Here is a 22,688-nt window from a genome sequence, read left to right as displayed (position 1 = left end):
TATGCGAGGACACAGTTTGTCAAAATTACTTCATAAGGGTTCATACAGTATAGTCACTGGCAGTATTATCTGAGAATGATTTAGTTGGATCTGTGCCAATATTTTGTGTCAAAAGGGTTCAGAAATGCTGTTTTTCATAGCTCAGTTGTACAAGATGACACATTTACAGGAAAGTATCACTAAAATCTGTGAACTGGTAAAAAGTTACCCTGAACTGAAATGTTAAAAGGGAGATTTTGTCTCTTAAATTTATGCAGTGAACAGCACCTGGCTATTTTGCTAGAGATCTTAGGTTACCTTATCAAATAGAAAAGCCTAGTGTATAATGAATATGCTAGTTCCGTGATGATAAATTCTCCTAATGTGCTTAAAACAGTATTTTCCCCCCAACTGGTTTAATCATTCTCCCTATAATCTTCTCCATGCTATTAATTTATTTAGCATCTTCTTCCTTTATAACACAAAATAACTTAGACCTCACTGATATGCAATTTTCACAAAATTTGAATTAGTTTAGGTTAGTAAGTTTTTTTGTCCTTGTCTTTGCATTAGCTCACAATTATTTCTGTCATCTCTCTACTCCATTTATCTCAAAGAGTCTGCTCTCTTCCTTACCACCTAGTGACCGTAATAATGGCTACTGTTAAGTGAACAGTCAGTCAAGCACTGAGCTAAATTCTTTTCATGAATTATCTTATTTAATTCTTATAACATCCCCATGAATTAGGTACTGTTGTTGTCCCATTTTCAGTGGATCAGAACCCTGAATTGTCCATGATGACAGAGCCAGTAAGAAGTGGAGCCAATAGCTCCACTTTTGACCCTTCCCCATCTCCCTGGGGCCCCACAAGAGGAGAAAGAATTTCCACAGTGATTTTTCTCCTCATGTCACTTCTCTGGGGACTGCACACCAACTAGGAGCTTGTGCAAAGTGCCGGTGAGGGGCCAGAGAAAATGAGGAGAGACTGTGTCCTGAGCTTGAATCATTTGATGGTGATTAAATCCTTACGACAGTTTTAAGACTTACAGCTCTGCAAAGAAACAAGAGGAACCAATTGGTGTCCAAGTAGCAAGTTATATTTTCTTTTCATTTAATTAAAATGGCAATTGGTCACTCTTTGAGGCTGAAACATACTTGGGAGAGAAAAACAAACACTTCCAAGGCTCACTTTCTCTTTCTCTGCTCTCTTTGTACTCTCCCCTGAGTGACTGGTTCTGGAAGGAAAGGCTCTTCCCCCCACTCCCAACCCCCCCGCCAGCTGTCATTTTCCTTGATTTTGTCACCAAATTCTAATCCCAAGTTTGACAGCTCACAATTTGCCACAATGGAACGGATAAACTTGTTTGAGTTCTTGCACAAGTCAATTTAAATGAAATTAGCCAGCAGGTAAGGCCCTTTACACTTCGCAAAGCTCTTTTTCACGTGCATTATCTCATTAAACTGTCAAAAATTTAATTAGGATAAAATGACTGACAGAAAAGAATTGAACCTTTGTTTAAAGCACAGATGCCCCCTGATAAATCAGTACCAGAAATTATTGCAAAAGAAAAATTAATAGTATTTATGTGAACCAGGAATGGATCGAGGATGTTGGTTGTTTCTAACCTCCATCATATCAAAGTTTTCATTTGACTTTCCCATCAGTGTATAAGCGGGACAGCCAATCTAAACCCACCTTCCCACAATAAAAACACTTCATTTATTGCAGTTTCAGAAATAATTGGCTGGGCTTCCCTGGTGGCGCAGTGGTTGAGAGTCCGCCTGCCAATGCAGGGGACACGGGTTCGTGCCCCAGTCCAGGAAGATCCCACATGCCGTGGAGTGGCTGGGCCCGTGAGCCATGGCCTCTGAGCCTGCGCGTCCGGAGCCTGTGCTCCGCAACGGGAGAGGCCACAACAGTGAGAGGCCCGCATACCGCAAAAGAAAAAAAAAAGAAAGAAAGAAATAATTGGCTATCGGTTCCTTTTACTCATTGTGCCATGATAAATAATAATGGATCCTTGAACAACTTTGCCTTTTTTCCCTCATTTCAGGTGAAACCTGTGGATTGATAAAATCTAGCTGTTGCTGTAACAGCTATACCACAGTACTAGTTTCAGAAAATACTGGGGTACATTTTCCCTTAATCCTTCTCATCTGATGCTATTTTTTTTCCCTAATTGCTGATTCATTTTGATTGTGTTTGATTTGACAGCAGGTATCGTTTGAACCCTATGAAGTGATTCCTGTTTCGAATATCCGCACCCCTCCAGACATACTTGCTTGGCCATTCTGTGTTTACTCAGGGTCAACCTCAGTAACAGTTGACAATTATGATGTTCTTACTACATACCAGACACTGTGCTGAGAACTTTAAGTGCATTATCTCATTCAGTCCCTGTAATCATCTCACAAATTTGGACATCTTATTATCCCCATCCAGTAGAGGACAGCCCTGAGGTTGAGGTAAAGTGAATTGGTATGTTGGTGCTAGGATTCCAATCGAGGTCCACTTACTCCAAGAACTGAACTCCTAAACCATCACACTCTTCACAGATGATGAATGAGTTTAATGATCATCATCACTTAACTGGTTTAAAGTATGGAAGAGCTAGGGAGTTAGAGTATATCAGTCAATTTTTGTTATATAATTTTGTTATATAATAATGCTGCATAACAAACCAGTGGCTTAAAATAACAATAATTATTCTCGCTCATATACATATCGGTTGCTTTAAGCTTAGCTGATTGAAGCTTGGCTTGGCTGGGCTTAGTCCCAACCTGCAGCATGGGACCAGGTCTGCTCCACAATTCTTTCATCCTGTCCTCCATGATCAGTGGGCTGCCTGGAGCTTGTTCATCTCACGGTATTAACAAAAGTGAAGAAGAGGCAAGTGGAAACACACAGTGCCTCTTAAGGTCTAGTTTTGGAGCTGGCACACTATTTCCACTCATGTTCCGTGGGCAAAATAAGCCACATGGTACAGCTCACCATGAATGAGATTGGGGAAATATACTCCACCTTTAGTGGGAAGAACTACAACGTCACACAGCAAAGAGTGTGGGCAAAGGGAAACAGGGAGGAATGGGCAGTGACAATGAATACACTCTACCATGGGAGACAAGTGGTTAAAAAAATGAGTTCTGCATTGATTGTGTGAATGTATGTTCATATGGAGAAGAAAGAGGAAGAAGACTTGACCTCAGCTGAGCAGAGAAATAGAGTCTAATGTTCTATTCCTAATTCTTGTATATAGAAGTGAGAGAGAAGGTCCAAAAGGTCTCAGGGACCATTGGCTACAAATGGACCTGATGAGCAGTGACATTAAGGCTAAGCAGATCAGCAAAGAATACTGTTACAGCATTTATGCTTCTGAGATAGAACTGGCTGACAAGTAAGAGAATAACATTTATGAGAATGAAAACAGTTGGAATTGGGAATACATGGAAAACTCAGGATTTACAGAACCCATAGTCTGAAGAATACTTTAAATGATTTTAAACCTCACTAACCTAGCGTAGAATTCTAGACTCCAAGTCAAAAGGGCTCTTAAAAGTCCTTAAGTCTAATAATACCCAACGCTTGAATTTTCTCTGTAACATGCAGCCTCTATTTTCTTTTTTTTTTTTTTTTTTGCGGTACGCGGGCCTCTCACTGCCGTGGCCCCTCCTGCTGCGGAGCACAGGCTCCGGACGCGCAGGCTCGGCGGCCATGGCTCACGGGCCCAGCCGCTCCGCGGCATGTGAGATCTTCCCAGACCGGGGTATGAACCCGTGTCCCCTGCATCGGCAGGCGGACTCTCAACCACTGCGCCACCAGGGAAGCCCTGCAGCCTCTATTTAAACATTTCCTGTGACCATCCTTTCCAAATCCTTTTTGAATAGCTGTCTTCCTTGTTCTTGTCATTATAATGTATCCCATGTATCCACACTGCCTTTGGGTGAGCTAGCAAGTAAAAGCCACCCAAAGATGATAAACCCAGGAATACTCCTTCCCTTCCTGGTGATGAACCATTCCTGCGCAGGGCCAGCTTCACAGGGTCTTGTGCTTAGCAGGGTCCCAAGCCTGACTTAATACTCTACAGATGCCATCTTGAAATTCTTAATAATTTTTTAACAAGTGACTCTGCATTTTCATTTTGTTTTTAAATTTCTTTCTTTCTTTCTTTCTTTATGGCTGAGTTGGGCCTTTGTTGCTGCGCATGGGCTTTCTCTAGTTGCGGTGCACAGGCTTCTCATTGCAGTGGCTTCTCTTGTTGCAGAGCACGGGCTCTAGGCGTGCAGGCTTTAATAGTTGTGGCTCGCGGGCTCTAGAGCTCAGGCTCAGTAGTTGTGGCGCACAGGCTTAGTTGCTCTGTGGCATGTGGGATCTTCCCAGACCAGGGCTCAAACCCATGTCCCCTGCATTGGCAGGCGGACTCTCAACCACTGCGCCACCAGGGAAGCCCACCTAGCCTATCCTGATGTAAGTTGCCACCATCATTGTCTATTCCTGAGTTAGTTCTCCACCTCAACACCTGCTCCTTACCTTTCCATTGGGGCAACTCTCCTCTCTTATCAGATTTGGTTCCTGCTTGACTCTGTTCTTCATGGTCTCTTGATTTCACTGTTCCCTGGTTTTGATGGAGAGATTCCCTCAGTCCACCCCTGCTGGACAAGGCCCTCACTGACACCTTACTTCCTCCCCAACGGGAAAGAGATTCTGACGGTGACCTACAGAGCATTCTTCCTTAAGCTAAGTTTAGGTCTGGCCCCACTGGTTCTAGCTCTTCCCCTTGGAACTATGTACAATAAATGTTTGATTCTTCACCTTTTTGAAGCCAGCCCTCCAAAGCCGAATTGATGAGTCACTTGGTAGAGAGACACAGTTCAGCTTCAGGGAAAGGCCTGGTGGCATCTGGCCATTGATGGGGGGTAAATAGAATGTGGTCAGCCCAGGTTGTTATCATCCTCATCTTTCCACTCATCTTAATGTCAGCTGTGCTGATTTAGTGTCTGCATACTTGAAGTTTGATGTAGTGAACTCCATCTGAAAAAGCCTTGTCATCCTCTTGTTATCAACCGAATCCAAAAGCACAAAACCATATTCCTTGTACTGAAAACCACATCTTCCTCATAGTGTATAAATTATTTAACTGATTCTTTAGCTCTGTGATAGAAGGAAGAGTCCAAACAGGAGACTTCAACAGACTTTTTGAACATATATAATTTGAGCTTTTATACTTGATGCCATATTTTTGAAATAGTATTTAATGCTTGCTTTTGTTTGTTTTGCTGCTTGCTTGCGAAAGTAACACTTGTTCCTGAGGAGACTTAGAAAATAACTTTAAAACCGCAACGGAAGAAAATAAACATTTCCTACAATCCCACCTACTAAAAATAACTTCAGTTAACATACAGTTTAATATATCTTTTTCTATAAACATACACATATAACTTAAAATACAATATTATGAGCATATAACAGATGCTTAAATTTTTATAAGTAGGTTTTATAACTTACTGTTTTTCTTTTAAAATTTTATCAAGAGCATTTTCCAATTTGACAGGCTAATTCAAGCCTAAAGCTATGCAGTGACACAATTGTACAGTTCTGTCAAAAGCAGTCGATTTGGGAGGAAAGAAATTGGAGTCGTCTATTTGGAGTTATGTAGGCCAAACAATGGGCTGATTTGTTCACTGTCTGCTAATACCAAATTAAATTTGAAAACCAATCGGCATGCTGGTGATACGTGATCAGAGTCAGGGCTTAGAATTTTTTTTTAATTATTTATTTATTTTTATTTATTTGGCTGCATTGGGTCTCTGTTGCTGCGCGTGGGCTCCCTCCAGTTGCGGTGAGCGGGGGCTACTCTTCGTTGCGGTGCGCGGGCTTCTCATTGCGGTGGCTTCTCTTGTTGTGGAGCATGGGCTCTAGGCACACGGGCTTAGTAGTTGTGGCTCGCAGGCCCTACCTAGAGCGCAGGCTCAGTAGTTGTGGCGAACCGGCCTAGTTGCTCCGCGGCATGTGGGATCTTCCTGGACCAGGGATCGAACGCGTGTCCCCTGTGTTGGCAGGCGGTTTCCCAACCACTGTGCCACCAGGGAAGCCCCAGGGCTTAAAAATTTAAGTTCTATACTGTTTTAATAAACACTGGGCTATTTTGGATCCTTTTTTATACTTTTCAGTTAAGACTAGGGGTTTTGATTTTAAAGGGTTCAGTTCAGAAGGGAAGGTTCTTACCTTCTTTAATAAGTTGCAACAACATGCCAAATAACATCCTGAGGCTATTGAAATTAAAGTTTCTAAGCCTGAAAGGGTCAAAAAAAAAAACCCAGGAGTATTTTGATTTAGCTGAGATTTTTTTGTTTGATGTTGCCCAGAGTTACACATTTTATAACTAAGTGCCTTTTCTTTCCCTCCTAAGCTTTTCATCTTCAAAGACTCAGCAGTATGTAATTATTCCAGTACTAATTTTTCTGTCTGCCAGTAAAGAGCTGTTCATTTAAAAATATATTTTAAAAGGACCTGAATCCATTGTGAATTTAGTGACCATACTTTAATCATATAATTGCAGATGATAAATCTGTATTCAGAGAAGGAGTCCTGTGACTGATAAGATAGAAACCAGTAACACAGGTCCCATGAATATTGTTATTCTCTCTCTCTGTCTATCTGTCTGTCTGACACACACACACACACACATACACACACACACAGTACAGAGTGCATTTCAAACTCATCCCTGGAATATTTTCTAAGTCTGCATTCACAAGCACCCTTCAAAGAGTTAGATGTGTTGGTTTCATTTAGTGAAGGCGAGAAGCGAATTAACATTTGTAGAGCCCATCTATATTCCAAAATCTGTTGAGCTTTATTGGTTTTTATTTTGTTTTTGTTTTGTGGGTTTTTAACTAACTTTACATTGTTCTTCAGATTTGACTAAAAGATGGGTAAGATACAAGTGGTCTACAATAGACCATTGGCAGTACATGAATTTGTGAGTTCTAGTGATCCTTAGGGTAACCATAAAGTAAACAAAAACAAAAGTAAAACTCAAAATTTCTGGACACTAATTTCTGTATTTGTGTTTTATTCTATCAGGTTCTATGAAAAATAGAAAATTGAAACCTGTGACAGATACATTCCCTAATCTTGATACTGAGCATCAAGTTCTTCCTTCCTCCCTATCCTTTCCTGCATTCTTTTTTTTTTTTTTTTTTTTTTTTGCGGTACGTGGGCCTCTCACTGTTGTGGCCTCTCCCGTTGCGGAGCACAGGCTCCGGACGTGCAGGCTCAGCGGCCATGGCTCACGGGCCTAGCCGCTCTGCGGCACGTGGGATCTTCCCGGACCGGGGCACGAACCCGTGTCCCCTGCATCGGCAGGCGGACTCTCAACCACTGCGCCACCAGGGAAGCCCTCCTGCATTCTTAATGTAGATTTCTTCGATAAAATGAGAGGTGACAATAAACTGCTTTCCTCAATGTCAATAAGGTAATTCATTAAAACTTCTGCGCTTATTTGCTAAGTGCACACTCCCAACCTATAGTTACAGATTGTCATTTTGATCTCATGCTGCCATGGAATGAGGAATCCGTATTTGTCATTATATATTTTGGACTAATTTTTACCCAAGATACTACAGCCAGTGTATCCAGATTTGCAGAGTCTGAGTCATTCATGAAATGCCTTTATAATATTGGGTACTTACTCAAAACATCTGTAGACCTCATTTTGTGGAAGTTAGCTTGGTGTTTTAGCACACAGGTCTGGTCCTATGTATACCTGGCTTTGAATCTGAACCCTCCTCTTATGTCATTTTGGGCAAGTTTCTTTGCTTCTCTACTCATATTTTTTAAGTGGAAACAAACATAGTACATAAATTATTTGATGGTTATGAGGATTAAGTGAAATAATGCATGCAGAGCACATGGTGCTAAGTAAAATATTAGTTCCTATTCTTATTACATCATTCCAGATCAGTTTATGAGCAAGAAAGTGAGCTAATTACTTCATAGCCATATTTTATTTTGATCTTACAATGATATTCCCCAACTTATCAGCCACTTTAATTATGAGAATTGTATTTAAATGACTTCTGACTATGTTTGAAAAGCAAATTTACTCTTAGTGGTAACTATTTCCTTACATTAAAAAATATAGAAAACAAAATGTTGTGAAGTTTAATGGACTCAACATAGGCATTTTGAGGAATGACTCAAATATACTCTTCAAGTCCAGGCATCTCTAAGAAAGAAATAATTGTGATATTCAGGAGGCAGGAAGTAGATGTCTCCTTTAGTGAATTAAATCCTGCAGACGTTCACTAAGCATCTGTGCTTTGGCCAGATCCCCAACTTCCTATAGCAGCATGCAAAATCCTGGAAGGTGGAGTCCGGGTCTTTTTCAGCATTTCATCCCCAGCTTTTAGATATGGAGAAGAGAACGTAAGGGCTTGATTTAAAGGTATTTTTCTATTCGGACAGAAAGAGAAAGCACCAGCAGTTACTTAGAGATTTGATGGGGTGATAAAGGAAACTGGAACAAAGGAGCAATGTCTCTGACCTACTGTCAGCAGAGCCTACCTTCCAGGGGTGCACCTGGCAGTGGTGTTGAACTTCAAAGTTTATTGTAACAGCGGCTTAAATCTTGGGTGGGCCGGCCATGTGAGAAGTGTGGGATACATTTGACAGACTGGCTTAAAGGAGGAATGAACTCATAGAGTTGGCATCATTTGAACCATGCATGAAGCTCTAACCACTTTCTATCAACCCAGAAGGTTTTACTGAGCATGTACTAATTGCCCAGCACTGTACATGACCCTATGAGAGATAGAAAAGAAGTATAACTCATGGCCATAACCTTCAGCAGTGCACAGTTTTTTGCCTTTATTATCTTCTCTATCAGGGAACTGTACTTTCTCTCCACTAACAGGCTGTTTGTCAAGTGCGATGAGGATATTTCTAGCCCACTCACTCGCAGTTGAAATGACTTTTTTCTGAAGGTCCCTATCCTTTCACTCAGTTGTCCTTAACTTCCCAGCTTCACAGCTGCAAAATACCCCTGAGACTTCAGTGACTTCCCATAGGGACCAACTAAACTAACTAATAGGAAAGATGAAAAGTGGGAATGGGAGAAAACATACCACACGTACCATACGTTAATCTGCAGGTGTTTTATAATCCAACTCTCTTTGACTTTAGATATTCCATCTGTGCTTTACAATATAATATAATGTTTATAAACATAAAATTAATACTATAAAGTTAATGAACATTAACATTCAAGAGAATGCCAAGCACGTGGAGAAATCTGTGTTAGATTGAGCCGTGCCACCATTAAAGAACATTAAAAGCACTTGGGTTGCTTTCCATGTAGTAGCTGTAATTGAAATACTGCTTCCAATCTGTAGTACTTTTCAGTCCCCAAGTGAAAATAAACATGGCACAAGGAAAAATAAGATCACTATCATAGCAAAAGAAATTAGAGTGGTTATTAGTATATTAATTGAATACCAGATGGAAAAGCAAAACAAACAATAGCCTGCCAAGCTCCACAAGAAATATCTTCTAAATATTTTAGAAGAAAATTTAAAACAACATGTGGTGGTGAGGTATATGGATAATATATTTTCTGCTACCCTGAGCTTGATAGTGACCAAAATAGACCATGAATTATACCACTAGGAGATGTGAAGTTAGAAATTGTAGAGAAGTCCACCAGCAATTTAATTGGGAGTGGCCTTTACAGGTAACAAAATACATACTAAGTTTTTGGGTAAGTGTTGTTAGTTTAATTATCTGGGAAGAGAGTGTGTATGTGTATGCATGCTTGTTAACTTGTGTTGTCTTTCTAGCCATGTGTAAAGGCCATACACTGTGGCCCCAGTGGCCCTGGGTGAAGATCAATGCAGTTCCATTGGCTCAGAAGCCTGTGGGTAGATTTGCCCTTGGCTGGCGTGGTGGGGGACTTCAGGGTGCTTCCTGTGAGCTGTCTGTATTAACGCCACTCACATTTGAAGCCTATGAAATGCAAGGTGTGTAACAACTCACAATTTAGCAACTATCATGAACATTGCTTGAATCAGCTGGGTGCTAGAAAATGTGTCCAAATACATGAAAGCATTTGTTCCCTTGTTCATTTCCATAGGGAACAATTCTTTTCTGATTTCCTCATGTATTATTGTCTAAAATGTAAAAACATTTCTGTATAATGAAGAACACTCCAGAATGTGTTATGTCCCTACAGATGTCTTACTTATTTTAAAATGGACCTTCAAATGTCCAAGTTGACTTATATTTATTCTTTGTTAAATACAGTTATTCATCAAACTCTCTTGAACACATGCTATGTGTCAGGTGTGGTTGGGCACAAAGATGGATAAAGGTCTCTTCTCTGCCTTGATGGAGCTCCTGGCTGAGAGGGACCTTCATCAATCACTGTGTTACAGTAGGGTAGGAGCAGTAATACAGGTATGGAAGATGTGCTATGGGGCCATAGGTGAGAGAACATTTAACTCCGCCTGAGAAGGTCAGGGAAAGCCTCAGGGAATGACCTTGAAGGCCAAGTAAGAATTCTCTTGGGAGAGAGGAAATTTCTTTCAAAAGAGAGAAACTAGTTGGTACATTCTTTTGCATAGTATATGTTCATCCTTCGGACCTTGTCTTTCCTAATAGTGCTGGAAATCCATCCCTTACCTGAGGCTTCCAAGCTGGACTAGTTTTTCTCCTAGGCTACCTTTTAACCATTAGTCATAGCTCTCATCACTGTTTTAATTATTTGCTTTTCCATACCCCTTCTAGATATTACTGTTCAAGTGTCAAAATTCATCATTGTGGAATCCCTAGCCCGATGTCTGGCATATAGCAGGCACTCACAGAATATTAAATAAAATAATGAATGTCTGGGATAATCTAACATGACATCAATGTAGGGGACATGGTAGTCTGAGCCAGGTTGCGGTGGGTCTTAAGGGTGCTTCTAAGTGAGGTTACAGATGTCATCATGTGCTGGGCAGCAGGGATTCAGTGACTGCTTTGAGCAGTGGAATGACATGGTGCCTCTGGTGGCAGGTGGGGTGTGGATTGTATGGGAGTGACTGGCAGCTGGGAGACGTGTCCCTGATCTGCTTCCCGGAGTGGAACAGACGAGGTGGGTAGAGATTGGAGTGCACCACCCTGCAGCCTGGTTATGGCCTGGGGGGGTGGGAGTGGTGGGGGCAGTAGGGGACGAATTCTGAAGAGTGACATCCTATGGGATTTCCAAGTTAGTCACCAAGCTGGCATCTGAATCTAGGTTCCTGGGTTCCAGAGTGTGGAGTGGAGCATAGGAAGGCCAGGAACAGGAGAGGACCTGAAAGAATTCACTGTGCTGAGCAGCATGCAGCCCCCATGGACATTTACTGGATGCCGCTGGCCATTAAGGGTGGTGGAAGATGGGTGGGCAGAGAGAAGAGGGAGAACTCAAAATAGACTTTGGTTTGGGTAACCTGGTGAGTGCTGATGACTGAGCACGTTACAGAGGGAAGGGGGAGGAGCAGCAATCAGAACGTACAGCTGTGGGGGTGGGTTGGAACAGGTGGCAGGTAATAAATGGATTTTGTTGAGTTCCAGTTGGGGCACTTAGAGGAAAATCAAGATTTTGCATTGTGTTTTAAAGCTATCCGTGAGAATCATTTTACTTTACTTGTAAAAGTAACTTTTTATGAGCAGGAATGCCTTATTTGTGTTCCTAGTTGTAAGAGAGTTTGTTCAAACATTTTATACCAATTTAGTTAATTAGTACCGGACCAGGGAGGTCTGAGCCAGTGGTGTAAGAATTTTCAGGTTGGTAAGTAAGATCAGCATCCTAGGGCAAATGGTTTAAATATTTAAGTAAACTTTTCTCTACAATAAATATTTTCTATATAATTTCCTGGCAGTCATAGTCTCAAGATTATAAATCAGCAGAACTTGGAACCACCTACACAAACTGTTCAGTTTAAGAAGAAAGAAAACAGATTGAAACCTAATCTTATAATGATAAGTTATAGAGTGGGTATAACTTTAAGATACATTTTATGGTAACTGGTAAATATTCTCAAATCTTCTCTCTTATCTGTGCAAAGGTTAATTGTTAAGCCAGTGCTTTGCGTTTTCAAAGTTATGTGTGTCAACAGCTTTGTAAACTTTCTCTTAATGTTTTTGCCAAAATAATTATGGCCTATGGATTTGAATTGGATTTTTTTACTGTTTTGATCATTAGCTAGTCAAAGATATTTGGGGCCTATCGTACTCTCCCCTTACGGAATGAAATATTCTGTTATTCTATTTCTTTTTTCTTGTGGGTTTTTTTTGTTTTGTTTTGTTTTATCCTTGGCTTAAAATAGGAGTACTTGTTCTTGTGCCAAAGAGTATGAAAAGTCCCAGGAAGAATTTGGCATTTTTTCCTAGAGTATACATTTTACTTGAGGAACTTGTCAGTTGCAAAATGGGGGAGGCTAATTAATTTAACACATTTTTGTATTAAAATAAATATGCTATATTATGCTAGAATAAAAAACCATGAGAATTTATACATATTAAAAAAGAACAACACACAAAACTTCAAATAGCTATTGAGCTGGCTGCCAGCATTTTCAACTTCTCACTCCATCTCTGCGTGAGGTTTCATACTTTCTAAAGCTGGTCTTGCAGATGGGGGCATTTATACCCATCATTCTGGGTGCTCTTTTTTTTTTTTTTTTCGGTATGTGGGCCTCTCACTGTTGTGGCCTCTCCCGTTGCGGAGCACAGGCTCCAGACGCACAGGCTCAGCAGCCATGGCTCACGGGCTCAGCGGCTGTGGCTCACGGGCCCAGCTGCTCCGCGGCATGTGGGATCTTCCCAGACCGGGGCACGAACCACGTCCCCTGCATCGGCAGACGAACTCTCAACCACTGCACCACCAAGGAAGCCCCCTGGGTGCTGTTTTAAACAGACTTCAAGAAGATGTCATAACAGAATCGAGAGCCCAGAAATAAACCCATGCATATATGGTCAGCTAATATTTGACAAAGGAGCCAAGAATACTCAATGGAGAAAAGGCAGTCTCTTCAATAAATGATGATGGGAAAATCATATATTCATATGCAAAAGAATGAAACTAGACCCCTATCTTACACCACTCACAAAAACTAACTCAAAATGGATTAAACACTTAAATGTAAGACCTGAAACCGTAAAACTCCTAGAAGAAAACCTATAGAAACAACTTATTGACATGGGTCTTGGCAATGACTTTTTGGATATAATATCTAAAGCACAGCAGCAAAATAAAAAATAAACAAGTAGAACTATATCAAAGTAAAAAGCTTCTGCATCACAGAAGAAACAATCAAAAAATGAAATGGCATCCTATGGAACAGGAGAAAATATTTGCAAACCACGCTCAGAAGGAGTTAATATCCAAAATATATGACACTCATTCAATTCAATACTAAAAACCACACATAATCCAATTGAAAAATGGGCAAAGACCTGAATAGACAATTTCCAGTGAAGATATTCAAGTGTCCAACAGGTACATGAAAAGGTGTTCAACATCACTAATCATCAAGAAAATGCAAATCAAAACCACAGTGAGATATCACCTCACACCTGTGACAATAGCTATCATCAAAAAGCAAGAGGTAACAAGTATTGGTGGAGAAGAGGGAACCCTTGTGCTTTGTTGGTAGGAATGTAAGTTGGTAGAGCCACCATGGGAGCTCCTTAAAAAAAAAAAAAAGAAAAGAAAAAAAGTAGAACCATGTAATCCAGCAATTCCACTTTTGGGTGAATAGCCGAAGGAAACAAAAATCACTATCCTGAAGAGATATCTGCTCCCCTGTGTTCACTGCAGCATTATTTACAATAGCCAAGACATGGGAACAATCTAAGTTTTCATCGACAGATGTATGGATAAAGAAAATGTTGTGTATATATACGATGGAATATTATTCAACCTCAAAAAAAGAAGAAAATCCTGCCATTTGCAACAACATAGATGGACCTTGAGAGCATTATGCTAAGTGAAAAAAGTCAGGCAGAGAAAGACAAATACTATATGATCTCACTTATATGTGGAATCTAAAAAAAACCAAATTCATAGAAGCAGAGATCAAACTGGTGGTTGCCAGAGGTGATGCTCAGTCGGGGGGTGAGGGGGGGCAGGATTGTGGGGGAATGAGTAAAGGTGGTCAAAAGGGACAAACTTCCAGTTATAGGTTCTGAGATGTAAAGCATGATGAGTATGATTAAAATACTGTATTATTTTTTGAAAATTGCTAACAGTGAATCTTAAAAGTTCTCATTACAAGGAAAACAAATCTGTGACTATGTGAGGTAATGGATGTTAGCCAAACTTGTGGTAATCATTTTGCAATATATGCATTTATCAAATCATTTTGTTATACACCTTAAACTTATACAATTTTGTATATCAATTATATCTCATTAAAACTAGAAATAAAGATGTCAAACAGCCCAAAGTAGTGCTTTTTAGTATGCTCACCACCCCTCACCCCTATCACACCCTCCTCATAGGATCTGAACACCTAGAAAATGACTGTTTATTTCACCACATAACAATTATTTCATGTCTCTCCGAAGTGTGAGTGCCCTGAGAGCAGGCTTTTTTCCCTAATTATTTCTATATCCACAGCTCCTAGCTCCTGTCACAGAGTATTTGATGTATGTGTTGAAGGAATGAACGCATGAATGAGTTTTAGGGACTCTCCAGGACAGACCATAATTCATACACTCATACACATAGCACTCTGACAGTGACCCTGGGGTTACCCTCATGTTTAGTCTGGGGTGGAACTTATCATTACCATGAGGTGATACACTAGGCTTCAGAGTTACAAGAGAACCGCTCTTGTCATGGGCAGGAACAAAGAGAGCCTCCTGGAAAATCAAATCTTCAATAACTGAAGGAACTAGATTTGTTACATTAAAGGAGTGTATGAACTGTGGACTCACTGGAAGGAGAGACCCAGTCCATGATCATCCACCCTCTGGCAGCTAAGACAAAGGGCAGAAAAATAATACAGTGAAAATAATGTGCTTCAAAGGCTCTGTCTACTGACCACAACTGAATTCACCTCCTGCACATGTGTCATTATCCCAGTAACTCGTTATGACCAAAGAGATTGCATCATTCAGATGATAAGAATATTAGTTCATCTTTGCCACAGCTCATTTTATCCAGCATCCAGTCATGGTCTGAAAATTAGTGTATTTTTTTAAACTGGTGAAGAATGAATTGGCAATGAAAATAAAGTGAGTTCTGAACATGGAAGATCAACCTAACTGGCCACCTACGAGGCAGGTGACTATGTCTAAGCTTGAAAGAGGAGAGGATTCATCCATTCAACAAACACTGGAATGCTATGTTTGTGCCAAGCATTATTCCAAGCAAAAAAAAAAAAAAGCAAAATGAAATGTGAGTCACATACCAAATATGAAAATATTTGCTTTCCAATAACATGTCTATTTAAGAAATTCAAAGTCTGAACAACTTTATACTTCGTCAGTTGCTCCTTTATAATAGATATTATATGGTAGGTGTTCAGTAAGTGATGTGGTAGCCTATACCTCCCTGAAGAGTGAAGGGGAACTATCTATTCTGTACTTGTCTGATGAAAGATCTGAGGCATCAGTGCAGTAATAGAAGAGTAACTTCACATTCCTACTGCAAACTTAAGTTTCAGGCAATGTGAGGATGGACCACGGGCTTGGTATGCCCTTGTTTGTACCCTATTTCTACCACTTAACACTGGTGTGACCCTTGAGCAATATACTTAAGCTCTGTGTGACTTAGTTTCCTCGTTAGTAAGCAGAAGTAATCTGTTTATTATCCCACCTACCTTCCTACAATCATTATGATGAAGTAAGATGATCTGTAGACAATGTTTAGAGCAGTACTTGGCACCCAGGTTATAAAGGCAAACTATCGTTTGCCTGTAATCATAGTAGACACCAGAAACATAAGACGAAATAGATTTTTTAAAAATACCTTTCTTGGAAGTGGATTTATAAAAACAAACAAATAGACAATATTTGGGGATGGGAAGTTAAGTCCACAATGGATGATCAAAGAGCTAAGATCCACATACATTATTGGGCATTCATCATGTCCTCAGAACTGTGCTAGTTGCTAAGGAGGATAGAAATGGCCCCGAAGCTCATTTCTGTCCTGCAGAAATTTACATTTTATTTAGGGCATCAAGGCTATAACAGATGGAAATAATTAAATAGTAAAAGACTGATAAAACCATTTAAGGCCATGATAAAAGAAATGTCACAATATAGTATTATATTAAAATAAATAATTAAAATATATTCGTATTTTAGGACTTCCCTGGTGGCGCAGTGGTTAAGAATCCGCCTGCCAATGCAGGGGACACGGATTAGAGCCCTGGGCCGGGAAGATCCCACATGCCACGGAGCAACTAAGCCTGTGTGCCACAACCACTGAGCCTGTGCTCTAGAGCCCGGGAGCCACAGCTACTGAGCCCACGTGCCACAATTACTAAGCCCGTGTGCCTAGAGCCCATGCTCCGCAACAAGAGAAGCCACCGCAATGAGAAGCCCCTGCACCACAACAAAGAGTAGCCCCGGCTCGCCGCAACCAGACAAAGCCTGTGTGCAGCAACAAAGACCCAATGCAGCCAAAAATAAAACTAAATACATTTATTAAAAAAAAAAAAGAATTTAGGTTTTCTCCCCTGTGGTACAATTAGGCAATGGCTCTGGCTGATTCATAAGCAGCTCATTTTAGGGGAAACTGTGTTCAAGGGAATATTCCTGATGTGACAAGAAAGATTTAGTCTTTATTGGACTCACTAGCCTTGAAATGCCCTTGTTATTGACCAAATGAGAAAATGTTTGCTTCCAGACTGCAGATCCTAATGGTCCTTCACTATATTTATTTCCCACTTCTCTAACATATGTTGAAAGTTTTGAAGCCAGTAAGAACACTAGTATACAATGTATTTACAATCCAGAATTCTTAAACTAAAAGGATATAACTGCTGAATAACTATAGAAGGTAGCTTACAAAATGTTAGTTATGAACTGAATTATGCCTCCCCCTCAGTTCATATGTTGAACCCCCAGTGTGACCATATCTGGAGATAGAGTCTTTATGAGGTGATTAAAGTTAACTGAGATCATAAGGGTGGAGCCCTAATCTCATAGGATTGGTGGCTTTATAAGAAGAGGGAGATTCTCTCTCTCTCTCTCTCTCTCTCTCTCTCTCTCCCCCCTTCTCTCTCTCCCCCCCTCTCCCTCTCCCTCCCTCTCCCTCTCCCCCTCCCCCCTCTCTCTCCCTACCCCCCCTCCCCCTCTTCCACTCTCCCCCTCTCCCTCCCTCTCTCTGTCTCTCCTTGCCATGTGAGGACAAAGAAAGAAGGCAGAAGGCAGCCATCTGCAAGCCAAGAAGAGAGAGCCTTCACTAGAAACTCACCATGTTGGTGCTCTGATCTTGTATTTCCAGCCTCCAGAACTGTGAGAAATAAATGTCTGTTGCTTAAGCCACCCAAGCTATGATATTTCATTATGGCAGCCTGAACTGGCTAATACAGTGTTAAACAAAATTACTTCTGACCTGCACTATTTTCTCTCATTTTCATTTTTTGATACATTCTTTTGTCTAGTAACAAGGCCTCTCAGTTGAGAGACTGGACAGTGGTATGAGAATTTTTCTGGTTTGGTTTTATTCCAGACTGTCTTAATGAAGGCAAGAAGCTACATTTCAATTGACCTCTAGAATGTTATTTGCAGTACAATTTCTAGGCTGCATAAACCTGTATTCACTGGTGAAACCTGATTCTTGTTTCTGGCAACATTTGCAAAATTGCTCCAGGTGCCAGGCGAGTTCTTTCATCCAAGGAGAAGAGGAATTTCACAGGTTTCATTTTACATGTGAAACTTAATTCATGCCTCTAAAAACTATAAAATATGGAGACTAAAGATAGTCTGTCAAGGGTATGAAATGTGAATGAACAGCAGCAGAAACCAAATTTGTAAAAGAAGAGAAAATGGGCTGAACCAGAAGCCTTCAGCTTATTTAAATTCTCTGTATTACATTCCCAGACATCTGTCTGGACAACAGAATGAAATTCATGATTATGGAAATGGGAAGGATGCGAGTGCGGGGCATGCTCTTCTGTGTGCTTTCAGCGAGGAGTTGTCACAGGTTTGATTGACCTTTTCTCTGACTGTGGACTGTCACAGCACTGTCAGAGGAGTGACTTCTGACGGGAAGCCACAGGAACTTTTGTGGAGGAGGGGCAGGGCTCTGTCAAAAGATAAACAGCCCTGAGGCTGCTGCAGGCCTTGCCCACCGTCACCTTTAACACATTTCAATTCACTTCGTTACACACAATGTGATCGACATAGGGTGACTTTTCAAGTTTGGATTTAGGTTGTTTCTGAAATTTACAACAGGTCGATAGTGTGTTATTTCCATCCTTGAAAAGCAGAGCAAAGCAAAGCAACAGCAACAGGGCTCTGGCTCCCAGCCCAGGGAGGTGTCCCTGATGGAGGGTTTTAGGTTAAGGTCAATCAGGATGTGACAAAAGGTGGGTGTTTTTCCAGTTATGAAATTTAGTCCATCAGCGAAGCTCCCATTGTACCATGAGATTGGAACAATCCCTTACACTGAGGTTGTATCTAATTCTGGGCCCTTACTTAGTGTTAAAGCATCATCTGAGGGGCTTGTATCTGATACAGGTAGTCCTTTACAGGTAGTCTTTTATTAGTGTTTAGGTTTATCTTTCCCACCTGATTTTCAGTAGAGGCCATTCAGGAACCCATTCTGAAGTCTGGGTTTCCCTAGTTTCATCATCATGACCGGCTCAAGGGCACAGGTCTCGCTGCTGTGCCCGTGAAGTGTGAGGCTGCGCAAAGCTTGGTAGCCCTTTATAGCCCTTCATCACCTCCCCTCTGCGCCTAGGCACACAGGAACTATTCTGCTCCACGGGGTTGTGTAGGCCTGTGAGCCAAGGGTATTTGTACTCAGAGGTCTTGCTGCTTCTCTGATTCTACATTGAAAGGCATTGGTCCCCTGTGAATTCAGATCACCCCAAACCAACCCAGTATGTCTTCTCACTCTGCCTTATCTCTGGATTTACGGTTCGTAACCCCACTCCTAGTTCTCATCCCTAGCTCCCCAGGACGCCTATTCATTATGTGCTTCCTCTCTATCTTCCTTCCCTGCAGTTCTGGCAAACAACCAGTCTTAATACCCATGGCTTTTCTATTCGCTGAATCTTTTCAGGGTCGAGTCAGTCAGTCAGCCTTTGTCAGTCAAAGGCTTTTCCTCTATATTTTGTAAAAGCACCCTTCCCTACAGCATAGACACCTCATGATTTAGCTGATAAATTATTGTCTTGCTTCATTATCCTGCTTTATGTTCATTCTCTCAAACAGATAACTCTGATGCCACCTACCATAGTAACTGCAATCAATTTTCCAAGTTCCCTCTAAAATGCCACTCCATTTTCTGGGAAAAGAACAAAACAAGGGCTGGGCCTCAGCACAATTGTGACATCGATCACGTTCATCTTCAGTTTTCATCATCTGTCTCCTGTACTCTCTCCCTCTCCATTAAATTTCCCAGGTGCCATTGTGACCCAGGTCCCTCTCCTCTTGTGGTTCCTCTCCTCTTCTCACCAGTGGGTCAGTAGACAGGGAAATGCCTCCTTTATCCAGAGCCCCTGGGTAGTGATGTGCTTCACATAAACATAAATTTTCCAGGCTATTGAAGCTTACTTTAGGCGGAAAATTTCCTGTAATGGCTTTGAATAGAAAGTTTCTCAACCTCCTTTACATTGTTTCCTATCTTTGAAAACATGAGTTCAAATTCTTGTCTCTTTCTCATGTGGTATCTTGAATCAATAATCATTCATTCAACAAGCATATATAGAGCATCCATCATTACGTGAGAGGCTCAGAGATACAAAGATGAATACAGTAGTAGTGCTGTTGCCGTTGCAAGAGTTTAAGGTCAAATTAAGATGAGGATACTGAAGACAAATTGCTACAGTCCAGAGCAAAAGAGACTGTATGAAGGATGTGAACAGGGCATGGATAGGGCAGAGAGGAGACACAGAGGAATAGCAGCAACTCCGCCAAAATGGATGATGAGGTGCCAGGATAGGCTTCTGAGAGGGCTAGTCATCTATTATGAAGGACTCTGCCCTCCTCAGAGAGTCCAGGTTGGTCTGCATTTTGAGTTCTCCTGTCTGGCTCTTAAGGGGGTTCCGTTTCTCCTACTGCAGCTACACTGTCAGCTGTCACATCTTGCTCCTAGCAGACTGTTCCCCTCTTAATGTGCATTTCTAATCATCTGTGAGCTGGGAAGCCTTATAACCAAGCCCCTTAAAACCAGGGCTCCCTTGGAGTAAATAGGCTCTCAGCAAGGCTCCTGGGGGCTCTGTCAGGATAATGGGCAAGAGGGTTGTTTGACTGCTTGTTTTGATGAGACTATTTTGATTGCTTTGTGCTTCTTTCCTGGTTCTGGTTGGCTTGGAGGTTTGGTAGATAAGCAACCTCTAAATAAAATGAGGAGTCATTATGGATTCATGTCAGGAGGAGAAGGGTTTTTAATATAAAGGAATTATTAATATCTCTCTATAATGGGCATCTACCATGTGCCAGATTCCTTACCTTTATTATTTCTTTAACCCTCACAATAGCCCTGCAATATAAGTAAAATGCTCCCCATTTTATGAAAAAAGAAACTGATACTCAGAGACTACGCAATTTACTGCCCTTTGTGGTGTTAGACAGATTTCCTGGTCTCCCTGTCCCTCATATCCTTCATCTGTAAAATGGGAACAGTACTACTGTGTATCTCTAATAAGAGTTGTGAGGGTTATGGAGGTGAATAAGTGTAATTATAACTAAAGTGCCTGATGTATAGTAGAATTCAGTTGTAGCTGCTCTTATTATTGTCATGTTGTTGTTACTAGTCATATAGGTATTGTACTTAGAAGCAGAACCAAATTCTAAACTCCATCCCACAGCAGGTTCTCTGATACCAGGGAGAATTACTCTGTAGCAGTGATTTTGCTCAGCATGGCTCAAACTACATGTGGAGGCTGCCACGTGCCCTGTCTCTGAGCCACAGGAGGACAGGGACGGGGTTATACTCTTACCCTGGCTGTCCTTATCACTGACTCCCCGAGACCCACTCCAAGGACAATGAATTGTGACATTTTAAGAGAAGGTTGTAAGCAATGACTTCATGCTACTTTTGAAGTCTGTCTCAAGGTCAAGTTTTGTTTTGAAAAAGCAGAAATACCAAAGCCTCGATCACCACAGCTTTTCCCCTCTTAGGGAGATATTGTCCCAGAGATTTCTTATACTACTTTGGAACTTAAAGATGCTTCATTCCAAGCAGAATGTTTCTTTATGTTGGTCCATTTTATTAGAAAATAACCTCCCACCGTGATGTGCTAACTGATCACATTCATGACTGAGATTGACAGATCAAGAACAAACAGCATGTTTCCAGTCATCTCAAATTTCTCTCTTTAGAACTGACTGTTTACGGTATGGACAGGACTTGGAATAATCATTTGCATGGGTTTTACTTGGTTGCACTTTAATTTCTTGAAACTTAAAAAAGGAATGTTAGCATGAAATACGCCATTCCACAAGGAGAATGCTTTCTTCCACTATGTTGTTTTCCAATGTAAAAAAAAAAAAAAAAAAAAAAAAAAGAACTTGAAGAGTGTCTAGAAGTTCTTTGAAATATAGTCATTTGAAATTTCAATAAAATCCTGATTTGTGATGGGAGAACGGTGATTACTTTTTCCTCTCTTTTCAAAAACTCCCGTAACGAAAATTAAAGGTTTCTCAATATAATATAAAATATGATTCTCATCAAAAAGCACTTATTAGCTATAATAATTCTTACATGATTCTATGCAAAGATGTTACCGTGCATATAGCCCTTGACAAGTATTCATTAAATTGAATTAAATCTTGTTACCCTGCCCTATCTATCTCTGCTTTCTAGAAACCTGGTATAAATTAAGGAAAATGAATACAGCTAACAAACATGACATGAATATCAACATTTACATTATGAATTTAACATGGAATGAGTGTGTTCCCACAGCCCTGAGTTGCAGAGATTCATGGAATTTGTCTTATTTAAGCATTCAGTAATATCACCCCCCCACACCTTTTTTTATAGTCTGTGAGAAATTCTAAGATGAAATGTGACTTAAAGCCATACCTGAATGAAGCAAGGAACACCCCTTGGCAAACAGGATGAAAGGCAAGTGTTGGAGGTGAAGAAAGCTGGCTGTCAATACAAATCAAAAAGGTATGTATGTTTTATCCTTCTCACTACAAAACTTTGTATGTTTTATCCTTCTCACTACAAAAACCAGTTTTACCTGGGGTGGGGCGGGGGGTGAATCGGTATGTTATTTGGTGGGCAAGGACCAAAGTAATTTTCACAAGGATTCAGCACCTGTAGAAAGCAACTAACTATTCCTAAAGGTCCAGGGAAGTAGAATTGGACCTTTCTGATGGGCTAGTTTGATATGTGGCCACACACTTTTTTTCTGGGTTATGGGACTGCTTGATGTTAGATGCTGGTAGACTTGGGAGGTAAGAGAATATAGGGCAGAGGAAGCAAAGAGGCGTTTTGCGTCAGAGAATGCATTATGCTAAACTTTAGGAGTCCATTTCCCTGCAGCATCT

General features: G+C 40.8%; 1 long non-coding RNA gene across 1 annotated transcript in view; it reads left to right on the top strand.

Moving 5' to 3' along the window:
* The window catches only part of LOC132495931 (uncharacterized), a 175,464-nt gene extending 153,189 nt beyond the window's left edge, over positions 1 to 22,275 (top strand). Inside the window, exon 3 of the long non-coding RNA XR_009533347.1 lies at positions 22,174 to 22,275. This is a non-coding gene — a long non-coding RNA (uncharacterized LOC132495931). The remainder of the gene's footprint in view (positions 1 to 22,173) is intronic.
* The last annotated feature ends 413 nt before the right edge of the window (positions 22,276 to 22,688 follow it).

This window comes from Mesoplodon densirostris, chromosome 9 (genome assembly GCF_025265405.1).
Source record: "Mesoplodon densirostris isolate mMesDen1 chromosome 9, mMesDen1 primary haplotype, whole genome shotgun sequence".
Taxonomy (NCBI): domain Eukaryota; kingdom Metazoa; phylum Chordata; class Mammalia; order Artiodactyla; family Ziphiidae; genus Mesoplodon; species Mesoplodon densirostris.
The sequence above is the reverse complement of the archived record's forward strand: the minus strand, read 5'-3'. Positions and strand labels throughout refer to the sequence as shown.